The sequence below is a fragment of the Entelurus aequoreus genome, linkage group LG13 (assembly GCF_033978785.1).
Source record: "Entelurus aequoreus isolate RoL-2023_Sb linkage group LG13, RoL_Eaeq_v1.1, whole genome shotgun sequence".
NCBI lineage: Eukaryota > Metazoa > Chordata > Actinopteri > Syngnathiformes > Syngnathidae > Entelurus > Entelurus aequoreus.
Genome location: NC_084743.1, coordinates 15,795,247 through 15,810,978, shown reverse-complemented (window position 1 = coordinate 15,810,978; position 15,732 = coordinate 15,795,247). Strand labels below are relative to the sequence as shown.

The 15,732-nt window shown below is 43.7% G+C and overlaps 16 non-coding genes across 16 annotated transcripts; all 16 read right to left on the bottom strand.

Moving 5' to 3' along the window:
• Window positions 1-309: 309 nt before the first annotated feature.
• Window positions 310-392, bottom strand: trnal-cag (transfer RNA leucine (anticodon CAG)). The gene has a single exon. It is a non-coding gene; the product is annotated as a tRNA-Leu (tRNA).
• A 682-nt stretch (window positions 393-1,074) lies between these two features.
• trnal-cag (transfer RNA leucine (anticodon CAG)) lies at window positions 1,075-1,157 on the bottom strand. Its single transcript has one exon. It is a non-coding gene; the product is annotated as a tRNA-Leu (tRNA).
• Window positions 1,158-5,019: 3,862 nt separating this feature from the next.
• trnal-cag (transfer RNA leucine (anticodon CAG)) lies at window positions 5,020-5,102 on the bottom strand. Its single transcript has one exon. It is a non-coding gene; the product is annotated as a tRNA-Leu (tRNA).
• A 682-nt stretch (window positions 5,103-5,784) lies between these two features.
• On the bottom strand, window positions 5,785-5,867 carry trnal-cag (transfer RNA leucine (anticodon CAG)). The gene has a single exon. It is a non-coding gene; the product is annotated as a tRNA-Leu (tRNA).
• A 309-nt stretch (window positions 5,868-6,176) lies between these two features.
• Window positions 6,177-6,259, bottom strand: trnal-cag (transfer RNA leucine (anticodon CAG)). Its single transcript has one exon. It is a non-coding gene; the product is annotated as a tRNA-Leu (tRNA).
• A 306-nt stretch (window positions 6,260-6,565) lies between these two features.
• trnal-cag (transfer RNA leucine (anticodon CAG)) lies at window positions 6,566-6,648 on the bottom strand. Its single transcript has one exon. It is a non-coding gene; the product is annotated as a tRNA-Leu (tRNA).
• Window positions 6,649-9,085: 2,437 nt separating this feature from the next.
• trnal-cag (transfer RNA leucine (anticodon CAG)) lies at window positions 9,086-9,168 on the bottom strand. The gene has a single exon. It is a non-coding gene; the product is annotated as a tRNA-Leu (tRNA).
• Window positions 9,169-11,074: 1,906 nt separating this feature from the next.
• On the bottom strand, window positions 11,075-11,157 carry trnal-cag (transfer RNA leucine (anticodon CAG)). Its single transcript has one exon. It is a non-coding gene; the product is annotated as a tRNA-Leu (tRNA).
• Window positions 11,158-11,468: 311 nt separating this feature from the next.
• Window positions 11,469-11,551, bottom strand: trnal-cag (transfer RNA leucine (anticodon CAG)). The gene has a single exon. It is a non-coding gene; the product is annotated as a tRNA-Leu (tRNA).
• Window positions 11,552-11,862: 311 nt separating this feature from the next.
• trnal-cag (transfer RNA leucine (anticodon CAG)) lies at window positions 11,863-11,945 on the bottom strand. The gene has a single exon. It is a non-coding gene; the product is annotated as a tRNA-Leu (tRNA).
• A 309-nt stretch (window positions 11,946-12,254) lies between these two features.
• Window positions 12,255-12,337, bottom strand: trnal-cag (transfer RNA leucine (anticodon CAG)). Its single transcript has one exon. It is a non-coding gene; the product is annotated as a tRNA-Leu (tRNA).
• A 309-nt stretch (window positions 12,338-12,646) lies between these two features.
• Window positions 12,647-12,729, bottom strand: trnal-cag (transfer RNA leucine (anticodon CAG)). The gene has a single exon. It is a non-coding gene; the product is annotated as a tRNA-Leu (tRNA).
• Window positions 12,730-13,822: 1,093 nt separating this feature from the next.
• Window positions 13,823-13,905, bottom strand: trnal-cag (transfer RNA leucine (anticodon CAG)). Its single transcript has one exon. It is a non-coding gene; the product is annotated as a tRNA-Leu (tRNA).
• A 302-nt stretch (window positions 13,906-14,207) lies between these two features.
• Window positions 14,208-14,290, bottom strand: trnal-cag (transfer RNA leucine (anticodon CAG)). Its single transcript has one exon. It is a non-coding gene; the product is annotated as a tRNA-Leu (tRNA).
• A 309-nt stretch (window positions 14,291-14,599) lies between these two features.
• trnal-cag (transfer RNA leucine (anticodon CAG)) lies at window positions 14,600-14,682 on the bottom strand. The gene has a single exon. It is a non-coding gene; the product is annotated as a tRNA-Leu (tRNA).
• A 707-nt stretch (window positions 14,683-15,389) lies between these two features.
• trnal-cag (transfer RNA leucine (anticodon CAG)) lies at window positions 15,390-15,472 on the bottom strand. The gene has a single exon. It is a non-coding gene; the product is annotated as a tRNA-Leu (tRNA).
• Window positions 15,473-15,732: the final 260 nt, after the last annotated feature.

Genomic DNA, 15,732 nt, shown 5'->3' with positions numbered 1-15,732 from the left:
TTGTTATGTACTTGATAGAGGAGTGATTACATGATGTCTGTAAAACAAGGGACTTTGGTAGTTCCTGACTTCTACTGTATCGTGTGTGGTATGGTATGGTATGAACACGTCCACCCACATGGGGTTTTAAAGTAGTGCAGAGAGTCAAAAAGGTTTTGTTGTAAGAACTGGAATGCCTCATTTCGTAGAGTCCCAACAGGAACTGTTGGAGGACCTCTGCTTTTGGGAAGGTGTGTTTGTTTACCACATACTAAAAGTGCCGATACCATCGGTGCTTGACGAGGGATTGTTGCAACAGAAATTATGTGCTGTCAGAAGTGGGATTTGAACCCACGCCTCCAGAGGAGACTGCGACCTGAACGCAGCGCCTTAGACCGCTCGGCCATCCTGACATCTGTTGTCATGTACTTGATAGAGGAGTGATTACATGATGTCTGTTTAACGAGGGACTTTGGTAGTTCCTGACTTCTACTGTATCGTGTGTGGTATGGTATGAACAGGTCCACCCACGTGGGGTTTTAAAGTAGTGCAGAGAGTCAAAAATGTTTTGTTGTAAGAACTGGAATGCCTCATTTCGTAGAGTCCCAAAAAGAGCTGTTGGAAGACCCCTGCTTTTGTGAAGGTGTGTTTGTTTACCACATACTGTGCTTGACAAGGTATTGTTGCAACTTAAATGATGTGCTGTCAGAAGTGGGATTTGAACCTACGCCTCCAGAGGAGACTGCGACCTGAACGCAGCTCCTTAGACCGCTCGGCCATCCTGACATCTGTTAGTTAGTATTTCATAGAGGCGTGATTACATGATGTCTGTATAACGAGAGACTTTGGTATTTCCTGACTTCTACTGTACCGTGTGTGTTATGGTATGGACAGGTCCACCCACGTGGGGTATAAAAGTAGTGCTGGGGGTCAAAAAGATTTTGTTGTAAGAACTGGAATGCCTCATTTCGTAGAGTCCCAACAAGAACTGTTGGAAGACCTCTGCTTTTGGGAAGGTGTGTTTGTTTACCACATACTAAAAGTCCCGATACCGTCGGTGCTTGACAAGGTATTGTTGCAACTTAAATGATGTGCTGTCAGAAGTGGGATTCGAACCCACGCCTCCAGAGGAGACTGCGACCTGAACGCAGCGCCTTAGACCGCTCGGCCATTCTGACACCTGTTGTTATGTACTTGATAGAGGAGTGATTACATGATGTCTGTATAACGGGGGACTTTGGTATTTCCTGACTTCTACTGTACCGTGTGTGGTATGGTATGGACAGGTCCACCCACGTGGGGTATAAAAGTAGTGCTGGGGGTCAAAAAGATTTTGTTGTAAGAACTGGAATGCCTCATTTCGTAGAGTCCCAACAAGAACTGTTGGAAGACCTCTGCTTTTGTGAAGGTGTGTTTGTTTACCACATACTAAAAGTCCCGATACCGTCGGTGCTTAAAGAGGGGTTGTTGCAACTTAAATTATGTGCTGTCAGAAGTGGGATTCGAACCCACGCCTTCAGAGGAGACTGCGACCTGAACGCAGCGCCTTAGACCGCTCGGCCATCCTGACATCTGTTGTTATGTACTTGATAGAGGAGTGATTACATGATGTCTGTATAACGAGGGACTTTGGTATTTCCCAGAGGTGGGACCAAGTCATTGCTTTGCAAGTCACAAGTAAGTCTCAAGTCTTTGCCCTCAAGTCTCGAGTCAAGTCCCGAGTCAAGACAGGCAAGTCCCGAGTCAAGTCCAAAGTCAAGACTGGAAAGTCTCAAGTCAAGTCAGAAGTCCTGCATTTTGAGTTTCGAGTCCTTTCAAGTCCTTTTAACCACAGACTAATATTTTTACACAGATTGTGTATGCTTTTAAACCGCTGTATTTATTTATTAAAACAAGTGCATTTGAAACAGCAGGAAAAAAATAGTACTGACATTGCAATTCATAATAGCACTATTAACCAGTCATTTTAATAGTTTAAACAATTTTAAACATTTAACTCATTCCTTTACAGAATAAACACATTTGCAAAAACAAGTGCAACTGTACTTATTTGTACAAAAGTGTTAACATTGTATTTCCATGGCATATTGCATTGTAACTAGTTCCACAGCAGTTTCTATTCTGTTCTTACCTTATCTCATTGATCTCATCTCATACTGTATGTGTGTTTATGTGTGCGTACACATGAAAAACATAACAAATACATGAACATAACAATGAACAGAGTTGTACTTTTTAGATGTCAGGGCCCTATGCAATATGTACACATATTCTTAATATAGTATACATTTTAACTGACCTTTATTTGACTATGTTTGTCTTTTTGTAGGTGGCTAAAATATGCGGTGCTGCTGACCGCCGTCTAACGTTATGTTACTGTGTGTGATACAATACAATGACTAACGTAACGTTAGGTGTAGGTACCTCATGCAACCCTGCTTAAAAAATCACTTGACAAAAAGTATGAATAATGAAGCAAACTGCAGTGGACGCAACATATTGCTGTGTTTGAAATGATGTTATAACCATAGACATCTTATAAGTAGACGCAGTATTGGTTGCTGTGACGCGAGCAAATTGCATCTTGAAGTGGTGATGAGGAGCCGGCGAGCAGCCTAAACTGACAGTTGACAGGTAGAAAACAAAGATGCCGGGCTGGTGTTCAGCGTTTTCCTGCTCAAATGAGCGGACTGTTGAAAATAGGAATCGGGGGATTACTTTTCACAAGTAAGATTTAACATTAATGTACTTTTGGTTGTATTTTATGAAAATAACATTACCAGAGTTAAGAAGGAGCAAAGATCTTCAATATTTGTATGTGAAAATCACAAACAAATCTTCTGGGGGAGGATGACGCCCCTACAGGGGTTTGGTTTACAAACTTTCAGCCCCCCCCTAAAACAAAATTCACCAGCCGCCACTGATTATGATGCATTCTCATTTTAGGCAAAATATAAGACAATACTTTCTTAACAGTATAATTGTAACCAGGAATAAGTCTTTAAGTAACAATATTCAAATACTAACATTGTTGGGTAAGACAGCATTTGGTTTTATTCTGAATCCAGTGAAACAGATTGGTGGTTTTAGCTGATATAAAGACTTTCAGGTGTTTATATATGTTTAAGTATTTGGCAGACGCTTTTATCCAAAGCGACATACATAAAAAATACATATATAACAATCACTGTAAACATTACCATTTAAGGGAAGAATGTAATACAAAATATCAATACAAAGTGTCAAGACAGAATAAACTCTCTGCTGCTGCAGCAACAGAGATACGGTCTATAAGATATATAGATATCTAATGTATTCATACATTGTTTATGTAGGATATACGCATGTATATATAACGTAATTATATTGTTTCTTTAACTTAAAAATAGCTGACCGTTTTTTCCCCCTTCTCTGGGTTTATATTCCCAGTTTTGATCTCGGACGTCTGGTCACTTATAGCATATAAGAATATTATATTACTGTTAAGCAAACTATGAATAATAAAACATGTGTCCTTTATCATAGCTACACGTATGACAAAAAAGCGCGTGAAAATGAGTGGTATTCAGTGAGGTAAAATGAATTAAATGCGCTGACAGTTCATTGCTCCTGCCAAATGAATTGCACTGAGTGGAGCGGATCACCACTCCAAGATGGCGGCCCCGCGTCTCGTCTGCGCCAGTAAGCAGTAGCGCTCGATGCTGCGTCTACTTATAAGATGTCTATGGTTATGACGTTAGCAGTGAGTTTACAGCCTCACTGATTTAACTACACAGCAAATAAAAGTCACGTTACTTAGCCAATAAACGTTAGCTTACATTCAAAACTTACCCTTCTTTGTGCAACTTCAAATGTCGAACGAAGTTGGAAGTTGTTGCGTCTCCGTCTGTAATATTCGAACTGCGTGATTTGCATACGGCAATTCGTTTTTTGTTGACCAAGTCGTAGTTTTTATACCCGAACGAAACCAACTTTTGTATAAATCTTTCTCACTGGCGCGTTGTTTGACAACTCTTGTTCATTGGTTGTCCTGCAATTTGATTGGCTGAATGCTGTGGGATGAAAACAATGTAGATCTAATTTGATTGGCTGTTGTACTGAGAGCACACACGCTGACACGCAGCACACACGCTGATAGACAGACAGACACGTACAAAATGAAAGCTACGGAGCGCTCCCAAATAACTTTTTAAACTTTAGGTTTTGGGGAAAGTAGCAAGTCATGTCAAGTCAAAAGGCTCAAGTCCAAGTGAAGTCACAAGTCATTGATGTTAAAGTCTAAGTCGAGTTGCAAGTCTCTTTACATTTTGTCAAGTCGAGTCTAAAGTCATCAAATTCATGACTCGAGTCTGACTCGAGTCCAAGTCATGTGACTCGAGTCCACACCTCTGGTATTTCCTGACTTCTACTGTACCGTGTGTGGTATGGTATGGACAGGTCCACCCACGTGGGGTATAAAAGTAGTGCTGGGGGTCAAAAAGGTTTTGTTGTAAGAACTGGAATGCCTCATTTCGTAGAGTCCCAACAAGAACTGTTGGAAGACCTCTGCTTTTGTGAAGGTGTGTTTGTTTACCACTTACTAAAAGTCCCAATACCGTCTGTGCTTGTGTTTGACGAGGGATTGTTGAAACAGAAATGATGTGCTGTCAGAAGCGGGATTTGAACCCACGCCTCAGAGGAGACTGCGACCTGAACGCAGCGCCTTAGAACGCTCGGCCATCCTGACATCTGTTGTTATGTACTTGATAGAGGAGTGATTACATGATGTCTGTAAAACAAGGGACTTTGGTAGTTCCTGACTTCTACTGTATCGTGTGTGGTATGGTATGGTATGAACACGTCCACCCACATGGGGTTTTAAAGTAGTGCAGAGAGTCAAAAAGGTTTTGTTGTAAGAACTGGAATGCCTCATTTCGTAGAGTCCCAACAGGAACTGTTGGAGGACCTCTGCTTTTGGGAAGGTGTGTTTGTTTACCACATACTAAAAGTGCCGACACCATCGGTGCTTGACGAGGGATTGTTGCAACAGAAATTATGTGCTGTCAGAAGTGGGATTTGAACCCACGCCTCCAGAGGAGACTGCGACCTGAACGCAGCGCCTTAGACCGCTCGGCCATCCTGACATCTGTTGTCATGTACTTGATAGAGGAGTGATTACATGATGTCTGTTTAACGAGGGACTTTGGTAGTTCCTGACTTCTACTGTATCGTGTGTGGTATGGTATGAACAGGTCCACCCACGTGGGGTTTTAAAGTAGTGCAGAGAGTCAAAAATGTTTTGTTGTAAGAACTGGAATGCCTCATTTCGTAGAGTCCCAAAAAGAGCTGTTGGAAGACCCCTGCTTTTGTGAAGGTGTGTTTGTTTACCACATACTGTGCTTGACAAGGTATTGTTGCAACTTAAATGATGTGCTGTCAGAAGTGGGATTTGAACCTACGCCTCCAGAGGAGACTGCGACCTGAACGCAGCTCCTTAGACCGCTCGGCCATCCTGACATCTGTTAGTTAGTATTTCATAGAGGAGTGATTACATGATGTCTGTATAACGAGAGACTTTGGTATTTCCTGACTTCTACTGTACCGTGTGTGTTATGGTATGGACAGGTCCACCCACGTGGGGTATAAAAGTAGTGCTGGGGGTCAAAAAGATTTTGTTGTAAGAACTGGAATGCCTCATTTCGTAGAGTCCCAACAAGAACTGTTGGAAGACCTCTGCTTTTGGGAAGGTGTGTTTGTTTACCACATACTAAAAGTCCCGATACCGTCGGTGCTTGACAAGGTATTGTTGCAACTTAAATGATGTGCTGTCAGAAGTGGGATTCGAACCCACGCCTCCAGAGGAGACTGCGACCTGAACGCAGCGCCTTAGACCGCTCGGCCATCCTGACATCTGCTAGTAAGTACTTGATAGAGGCGTGATTACATGATGTCTGTATAACGAGAGACTTTGGTATTTCCTGACTTCTATTGTACCGTGTGTGGTATGGTATGGACAGGTCCACCCACGTGGGGTTTTAAAGTAGTGCTGGGGGTCAAAAAGGTTTTGTTGTAAGAATTGGAATGCCTCATTTCGTAGAGTCCCAACAAGAACTGTTGGAAGACCTCTGCTTTTGTGAAGGTGTGTTTGTTTACCACATACTAAAAGTCCCGATACCATCTGTGCTTGACGAGGGATTTTTGCAAGAGAAACTATGTGCTGTCAGAAGTGGGATTTGAACCCACGCCTCCAGAGGAGACTGCGACCTGAACGCAGCGCCTTAGACCGCTCGGCCATCCTGACATCTTTTATGTGTTTGATAGAGGAGTGATTACATGATGTCTGTATAACGAGGGACTTTGGTATTTCCTGACTTCTAATGTACCGTGTGTGGTATGGTATGGACAGGTCCACCCACGTGGGGTTTTAAAGTAGTGCTGGGGGTCAAAAAGGTTTTGTTGTAAGAAGTGGAATGCATCATTTCGTAGAGTCCCAACAAGAACTGTTGGAAGACTTCGGCTTTTGTGAAGGTGTGTTTGTTTACCACATACTAAAAGTCCCGATACCGTCTGTGCTTGACGAGGGATTGTTGCAACGCAAATGATGTCCTGTCAGAAGTGGGATTTGAACCCACGCCTCCAGAGGAGACTGCGACCTGAACGCAGCGCCTTAGACCGCTCGGCCATCCTGACACCTGTTGTTTTGTACTTGATAGAGGAGTGATTACATGATGTCTGTATAACGAGGGACTTTGGTATTTCCTGACTTCTACTGTACCGTGTGTGGTATGGTATGGACAGGTCCACCCACGTGGGGTTTTAAAGTAGTGCTGGGGGTCAAAAAGGTTTTGTTGTAAGAAGTGGAATGCATCTTTTCGTAGAGTCCCAACAAGAACTGTTGGAAGACCTCTGCTTTTGGGAAGGTGTGTTTGTTTACCACCAGTGGAGGCTGGTGACTTCCAGAATTGAGGAGGCCATTTTTTTCCGCTTGCTCACTTCACTCGCGATGGAATGTTCCCTGTTCTCTTATCTGTCTTTGTGCTGGCCAAAGGCATACTATTTGGAGTGTAAGTTACAGTCAGAAAGTTCTTGCTGATGCAATTCATTGTGCAGAGCTTAGCCTTGTGCCTTCCTGAAGAAATTACATTGCTGTAAGTCTATGAGCCTGCCTGATAATTAAGCTGAGAAATGACATTTGGATGTTATATAAACGCCAAGTGAACATGTGTAAAAGGCAGGAATTTTAATTATGTAGTTAAAAACAATTTTGTTTAGCTTACATTTTTCATTCTTCTACAGCTTCAACATGTAATCACCAATTTAATCAAGTTTAGCATATAAAAAAGATAAGATAACACTTTCTTTATCATATGTAGTTTTATTCAATATATTTAATATAAAATATGTAAAAATATGGTTCCAGTTGGCTTTATCTGCTGAGAAACACAGACAAAATGGAGTGTTATTACTACTGAGAACTAGTGGTGTAACACTGGTAGAGACATCTAATTAGTTCAACTCACATCTGGTTTAGCTGAGGGGCGGCATGCTCTCTCCTGGACTCCACTCCACAGGTTGGTGCTGGCTTCATTTACTGAGAAATACAGGACATGAAATTTTGTGTTATTACTACTGAGAACTAGTGGTGTAACACTGCTATTACTACTGAGAACTAGTGGTATAACACTGGTAGAGATTTCAACCCACCTCTGGTTTAGCTGAGGGGCGAGGGGCTCTCTCCACGACTCCACTCTACGGGTTGCAGCTGGCTTCATCTACTGAAAAGGTGCTTGTGTCTTCCCCATCAGAAGGCATGGCCAACAGTACAAACAGTTGGTCTTAGCGCTCCCCGCCATCCAGGAATACCTGTCATACCAGCCCGCTTTCATCTTATAATAATCCTTCTGTTTCTGCTTACCGCCGGCTCGAGTCACACGACTCATCTTGACTTCTGGAGTTGGTCGGCCAGCAGATTTTATCTTCACTTTTGAAGCATGGTCTAAAGTATGGAATGGCTGGGACAACAAATAGTCGACTAGATTTTCTTTCCCATCCCATGGCCTGCATCTAGGTTGAACTCCATCCTCCTCTTCCACTGGATTCGGACCCAAGCCACCACCACAAGCACCTGTTCCATGTACATTTTCCTCTCTCACATCCATTTTGCCTGGCTAATCTAGGCTTGCTCGAACACACACAGCTAACTGGATGGAAAACAATGAGCTAAACTTCAACTGTAAAAATGTCCAAACTACAGAGATAAATGTCAATGAGCGATTAGCAGCAGCAGCTTTTGCTTTCGAAATCTGTCTCAGAGATGTTGTCAACTCAAGGAGAAATGCCTAGAGTGAAGGGTTTAACGTTAACGCATATCTATCTCCAGCCCAAGATCTCAAATTGCGCCAGAATCTCGCCGATTTCCGAGGTCGTTTTAAGCAAAAGTATTTGGCTATATGAGCTATAAACTTCACGGATGATAGCCAGGGGTGTTCTCTAAATTTCCTGAAAAGCACAAGTTGATAGGACACTCGTAGCCACTATGGCGAGTGTTTGTTTGACTGATGTGGCTGGCGAATTCTCAAAATGGCTTCTGTGTTGATTAGGAAAGGAAAGGATTGATTCCAAATGAACCAGTAGCATGTGATTGGACGAACAAAATGTCAATCTTTCAGCCCTGGACACAATGCATGGTGAGGCCAGGCCTCCGTTGCCCACCCATTTTCAGTGATCTGGCCAATCACATATTGGCATGAAAAAGCATGCATTACATTGACTTCTATGAGAAGCTAATTTCCTAGGGGAGGCCTGGCCTCCCTTAATACAAACTGATAGGGAAATCTGGCCTGTTGCTTTACAATTGCAATATTGGGTTTTAGCCATGGGAACATTTAGATTTATGAACAAAACTAAAATAATATGAATATAAAAAATAAAAAATATGTTTTTTGTTAAAATAAATAAATAAAATAAATATATTTATTGTTTTTTTTAAATCTCTCTCTTCTCTCAAATTATTGGGGAGGCCAGGCCTCCTCCACCTCTATGGAGGAGCCTCCACTGTTTACCACATACTAAAAGTCCCGATACCATTTGTGCTTGACGAGGGATTGTTGCAACAGAAATTATGTGCTGTCAGAAGTGGGATTTGAACCCACGCCTCCAGAGGAGACTGCGACCTGAACGCAGCGCCTTAGACCGCTCGGCCATCCTGACATCGGTTATTATGTATTTGTTAGAGGAGTGATTACATGATGTCTGTATGACGAGGGACTTTGGTATTTCCTGACTTCTACTGTACCCTGTGTGGTATGGTATGGACAGGTCCACCCACGTGGGGTATAAAAGTAGTGCTGGGGGTCAAAAAGGTTTTGTTGTAAGAACTGGAATGACTCATTTCGTAGAGTCCCAACAAGAACTGTTGGAAGACCTCTGCTTTTGGGAAGGTGTGTTTGTTTACCACATACTAAAAGTCCCAATACCGTCTGCGCTTGTGCTTGACAAGGTAATGTTGCAACTTAAATGATGTGCTGTCAGAAGTGGGATTTGAACCCACGCCTCCAGAGGAGACTGCGACCTGAACGCAGCGCCTTAGACTGCTCGGCCATCCTGACACCCGTTGTTATGTACTTGATAGAGGAGTGATTACATGATGTCTGTATAACGAGAGACTTTGGTATTTCCTGACTTCTACTGTACCGTGTGTGGTATGGTATGGACAGGTCCACCCACGTGGGGTTTTAAAGTAGTGCAGAGAGTCAAAAAGGTTTTGTTGTAAGAAGTGGAATGCATCATTTCGTAGAGTCCCAAAAAGAACTGTTGGAAGACCTCTGCTTTTGTGAAGGTGTGTTTGTTTACCACATACTAAAAGTCCCGATACCGTCAGTGCTTGACAAGGTACATAACAACAGATGTCAGGATGGCCGAGCGGTCTAAGGCGCTGCGTTCAGGTCGCAGTCTCCTCTGGAGGCGTGGGTTTAAATCCCACTTCTGACAGCACATAATTTACGTTGCAACAATCCCTCGTCAAGCACCGACGGTATCGGGACTTTTAGTATGTGGTAAACAAACACACCTTCACAAAAGCAGAGGTCTTCAAACAGTTCTTGTTGGGACTCTACGAAATGAGGCATTCCAGTTCTTACAACAAAAACTGGCCCCCCTTGTATTCAGTACCCCCCTATGCAACTGGCTACTTGAAAAATGGATGAACTCGCTGGAATATAAAGACAATATAACATACAAAATGCAATATATTTATCTTTACAGTAATCTATTTATATCTGCACCTTATTGCTTTTTATCCTGCACTGCCATGAGCTAATGCAACGACATTTCGTTCTTATCTGTACTGTAAAGTTCAAATTTGAACGACAATAAAAAGGAAGTCTAAGTCTAAGACCCACAAACACTGGCTGAGTAACAACAATATGAACGTTGCATGGAAATGTATCTACCAGTTTCTGCATCCCACAGGGATTCTTCTTTTGTGTTTCTGCACCTGCGGTTCCCACACAAGGTTGTAACATTGTTTGTCAACACTGTCTGCGCTCATTTTGTCGCACATTTGACCCTCTGATGTTCTGTGTACCTACACTCTGTCCTCCCCGTCTAGGCCTGCTGTGTGTGTGTGTGTGTGTGTGTGTGTGTGTGTGTGTGTGTGCGTGTGCACGTGCGTGAGTGCGTGTGGTACACAGAACATCAATTTCCACACTTCTATTAGCCTCGGGTCCAGTGGACCCCGGGCATCTTATATGTAATAGAAATGTGTAGGGGGGGTGTATGGTGTGTGTTCATTAAATATGTATTCTGATATATGTTCTTCACAGAAAATGAGCCAAAGCCAGTGAGTCTCAGTTTGAAAAATTAATTAATTGTATCATTTTTCTTTTAATAAAAATCGAAAACGGGTCCCACAGACCCGAACACCACACAAGGGTTAAAGTAGTGCTGGGGGTCAAAAAGGTTTTGTTGTAAGAAGTGGAATGCCTCATTTCGTAGAGTCCCAACAAGAACTGTTGAAAGGCCTCTGCTTTTGTGAAGGTGTGTTTGTTTACCACATACTAAAAGTCCCGATACCGTCGGTGCTTAAAGAGGGATTGTTGCAACTTAAATTATGTGCTGTCAGAAGTGGGATTCGAACCCACGCCTCCAGAGGAGACTGCGACCTGAACGCAGCGCCTTAGACCGCTCGGCCATCCTGACACCTGTTGTTATGTACTTGATAGAGTGATTACATGATGTCTGTAAAACAAGGGACTTTGGTAGTTCCTGACTTCTACTGTATCGTGTGTGGTATGGTATGGTATGAACAGGTCCACCCACATGGGGTTTTAAAGTAGTGCAGAGAGTCAAAAAGGTTTTGTTGTAAGAACTGGAATGCCTCATTTCGTAGAGTCCCAACAAGAAGTGTTGGAAGACCTCTGCTTTTGTGAAGGTGTGTTTGTTCACCACATACTAAAAGTCCCGATACCATCTGTGCTTGACGAGGGATTGTTGCAAGAGAAATTATGTGCTGTCAGAAGTGGGATTTGAACCCACGCCTCCAGAGGAGACTGCGACCTGAACGCAGCGCCTTAGACCGCTCGGCCATCCTGACATCTGTTATTATGTATGTGTTAGAGGCGTGATTACATGATGTCTGTATAACGAGGGACTTTGGTAGTTCCTGACTTCTACTGTACCGTGTGTAGTATGGTATGATTAGGTCCAACCACATGGGGTGTTAAAGTCGTGCAGAGGGTCCTAAAGGTTTTGTTGTAAGAACTGGAATGCGTCTCATTTCATAGCGTCCCAACAAGAAGTGTTGGGAGTCCTCTGCTTTTGTGAAGGTGTGTTTGTTTACCACATACTAAAAGTCCCGATACCGTCTGTGCTTGTCGAGGGATTGTTGCAACGCAAATGATGTGCTGTCAGAAGTGGGATTTGAACCCACGCCTCCAGAGGAGACTGCGACCTGAACGCAGCGCCTTAGACCGCTCGGCCATCCTGACATCTGTCAGTAAGTACTTGATAGAGGAGTGATTACATGATGTCTGTATAACGAGAGACTTTGGAATTTCCTGACTTCTACTGTACCGTGTGTGGTATGGTATGGACAGGTCCACCCACGTGGGGTTTTAAAGTAGTGCTGGGGGTCAAAAAGGTTTTGTTGTAAGAACTGGAATGCCTCATTTCGTAGAGTCCCAACAGGAACTGTTGGAGGACCTCTGCTTTTGTGAAGGTGTGTTTGTTTACCACATACTAAAAGTCCCGATACCGTCTGTGCTTGTCGAGGGATTGTTGCAACGCAAATGATGTGCTGTCAGAAGTGGGATTTGAACCCACGCCTCCAGAGGAGACTGCGACCTGAACGCAGCGCCTTAGACCGCTCGGCCATCCTGACATCTGTTATTATGTACTTGATAGAGGAGTGATTACATGATGTCTGTATAACGAGAGACTGTGGAATTTCCTGACTTCTACTGTACCGTGTGTGGTATGGTATGGACAGGTCCACCCACGTGCGGTATAAAAGTAGTGCTGGGGGTCAAAGAGGTTTTGTTGTAAGAAGTAGAATGCCTCATTTCGTAGAGTCCCAACAAGAACTGTTGGAAGACCTCTGCTTTTGTGAAGGTGTGTTTGTTTACCACATACTAAAAGTCCCGATACCGTCGGTGCTTGACAAGGTATTGTTGCAATGCAAATGATGTGCTGTCAGAAGTGGGATTCGAACCCACGCCTCCAGAGGAGACTGCGACCTGAACGCAGCACCTTAGACCACTCGGCCATCCTGACATCTGTTACTATCTATTTGTTAGATGAGTGTTTACATGATGTCGGTGTAACGAGAGACTTTGGTATTTCCTGAATTCTACTGTACCGCGTGTGGTATGGTATGGACAGGTCCACCCACGTGGGGTTTTAAAGTAGTGCTGGGGGTCAAAAAGGTTTTGTTGTAAGAAGTGGAATGCATCATTTCTTAGAGTCCCAACAAGAAGTGTTGGAAGACCTCTGCTTTTGGGAAGGTGTGTTTGTTTACCACATACTAAAAGTCCCGATACCATCTGTGCTTGACGAGGGATTGTTGCAACAGAAATTATGTGCTGTCAGAAGTGGGATTTGAACCCACGCCTCCAGAGGAGACTGCGACCTGAACGTAGCACCTTAGACCGCTCGGCCATCCTGACACCTGTTGTTATGTACTTGATAGAGGAGTGATTACATGATGTCTGTATAACAAGGGACTTTGGTAGTTCCTGACTTCTACTGTACCGTGTGTGGTATGGTATGGACAGGTCCACCCACGTGGGGTATAAAAGTAGTGCTGGGGGTCAAAAAGGTTTTGTTGTAAGAAGTGGAATGCATCATTTCGTAGAGTCCCAACAAGAACTGTTGGAAGACCTCTGATTTTGTGAAGGTGTGTTTGTTTACCACATACTAAAAGTCCCGATACCGTCGGTGCTTGACGAGGGATTGTTGCAACGTCAATAATGTGCTGTCAGAAGTGGGATTTGAACCAACACCTCCAGAGGAGACTGCGACCTGAACGCAGCGCCTTAGACCGCTCGGCCATCCTGACATCTGTTATTAAGCATTTGTTAGAGGAGTGATTACATGATGTCTGTATAACGAGGGAGTTTGGTATTTCCTGACTTCTACTGTACCGTGTGTGGTATGGTTTTACCTGGTCCACCCAGGTGGGGTATAAAAGTAGTGCTGGGGGTCAAAAAGATTTTGTTGTAAGAACTGGAATGCCTCATTTCGTAGAGTCCCAACAAGAACTGTTGGAAGACCTCTGCTTTTGGGAAGGTGTGTTTGTTTACCACATACTAAAAGTCCCGATACCGTCGGTGCTTGACAAGGTATTGTTGCAACTTAAATGATGTGCTGTCAGAAGTGGGATTTGAACCCACGCCTCCAGAGGAGACTGCGACCTGAACGCAGCGCCTTAGACCGCTCGGCCATCCTGACACCTTTTATTATGTATTTGTTAGAGGAGTGATTACATGATGTCTGTATAACGAGATACTTTGGTATTTCCTGACTTCTACTGTACCGTGTGTGGTATGGTATGGACAGGTCCACCCACGTGGGGTTTTAAAGTTGTGCTGGGGGTCAAAAAGGTTTTGTTGTAAGAAGTGGAATGCATCATTCCGTAGAGTCCCAACAAGAACTGTTGGAAGACCTCTGCTTTTGTTTACCACATACTAAAATTCCCGATACCGTCTGTGCTTGTGTTTTGACGAGGGATTGTTGCAACGCAAATGATGTGCTGTCAGAAGTGGGATTCGAACCCACGCCTCCAGAGGAGACTGCGACCTGAACGCAGCGCCTTAGACCGCTCGGCCATCCTGACATCTGTTATTATGTATTTGTTAGAGGAGTGATTACATGATGTCTGTATAACAAGGGACTTTGTTATTTCCTGACTTCTACTGTACCGTGTGTGGTATGGTATGGACAGGTCCACCCACGTGGGGTTTAAAAGTAGTGCTGGGGGTCAAAAAGGTTTTGTTGTAAGAACTGGAATGCCTCATTTCGTAGAGTCCCAACAAGAACTGTTGGAAGACCTCTGCTTTTGGGAAGGTGTGTTTGTTTACCACTTACTAAAACTCCTGATACCGTCTGTGCTTGACGAGGGATTGTTGCAACGCAAATGATGTGCTGTCAGAAGTGGGATTTGAACCCACGCCTCCAGAGGAGACTGCGACCTGAACACAGCGCCTTAGACCGCTCGGCCATCCTGACATCTGTTAGTAAGTACTTGATAGAGGCGTGATTACATAATGTCTGTATAACGAGAGACTTTGGTATTTCCTGACTTCTACTGTACCGTGTGTGGTATGGTATGGACATGTCCACCCACGTGGGGTTTTAAAGTAGTGCTGGGGGTCAAAAAGGTTTTGTTGTAAGAAGTGGAATGCATCATTTCGTAGAGTCCCAACAAGAAGTGTTGGAAGACCTCTGCTTTTGGGAAGGTGTGTTTGTTTACCACATACTAAAAGTCCCGATACCATCTGTGCTTGACGAGGGATTGTTGCAACAGAAATTATGTGCTGTCAGAAGTGGGATTTGAACCCACGCCTCCAGAGGAGACTGCGACCTGAACGCAGCACCTTAGACCGCTCGGCAATCCTGACATCTGTTAGTAAGTACTTGATAGAGGAGTGATTACATGATGTCTGTATAACGAGAGACTTTGGTATTTCCTGACTTCTACTGTACCGTGTGTGGTATGGTATGGACAGGTCCACCCACGTGGGGTATACAAGTAGTGCTGGGGGTCAAAAAGGTTTTGTTGTAAGAACTGGAATGCCTCATTTCGTAGAGTCCCAACAGAAACTGTTGGAAGACCTCTGCTTTTGGGAAGGTGTGTTTGTTTACCACATACTAAAAGTCCCAATACCGTCTGTGCTTGCATTTGACGAGGGATTGTTGAAACAGAAATTACGTGCTGTCAGAAGTGGGATTTGAACCCACGCCTCCAGAGGAGACTGCGACCTGAACGCAGCGCCTTAGACCGCTCGGCCATCCTGACATACTGTCCCTAGTTTTTTGATAGAGGAGTGATTACATGATGTCTATATAACGCACACAAATTCAGTCCGGAGGGACTTTGGTATTTCCTGACTTCTACTGTACCGTGTGGTATGGTATGATCAGGTCCACCCACATAGGGTTTTAAAGTAGTGCTGGGGGTCAAAAAGGTTTTGTTGTAAGAAGTGGAATGCCTCATTTCGTGAAGTGAAGGAAATTAAATGAGCTCAAATACACCTACAAACGATATGTACATACAGC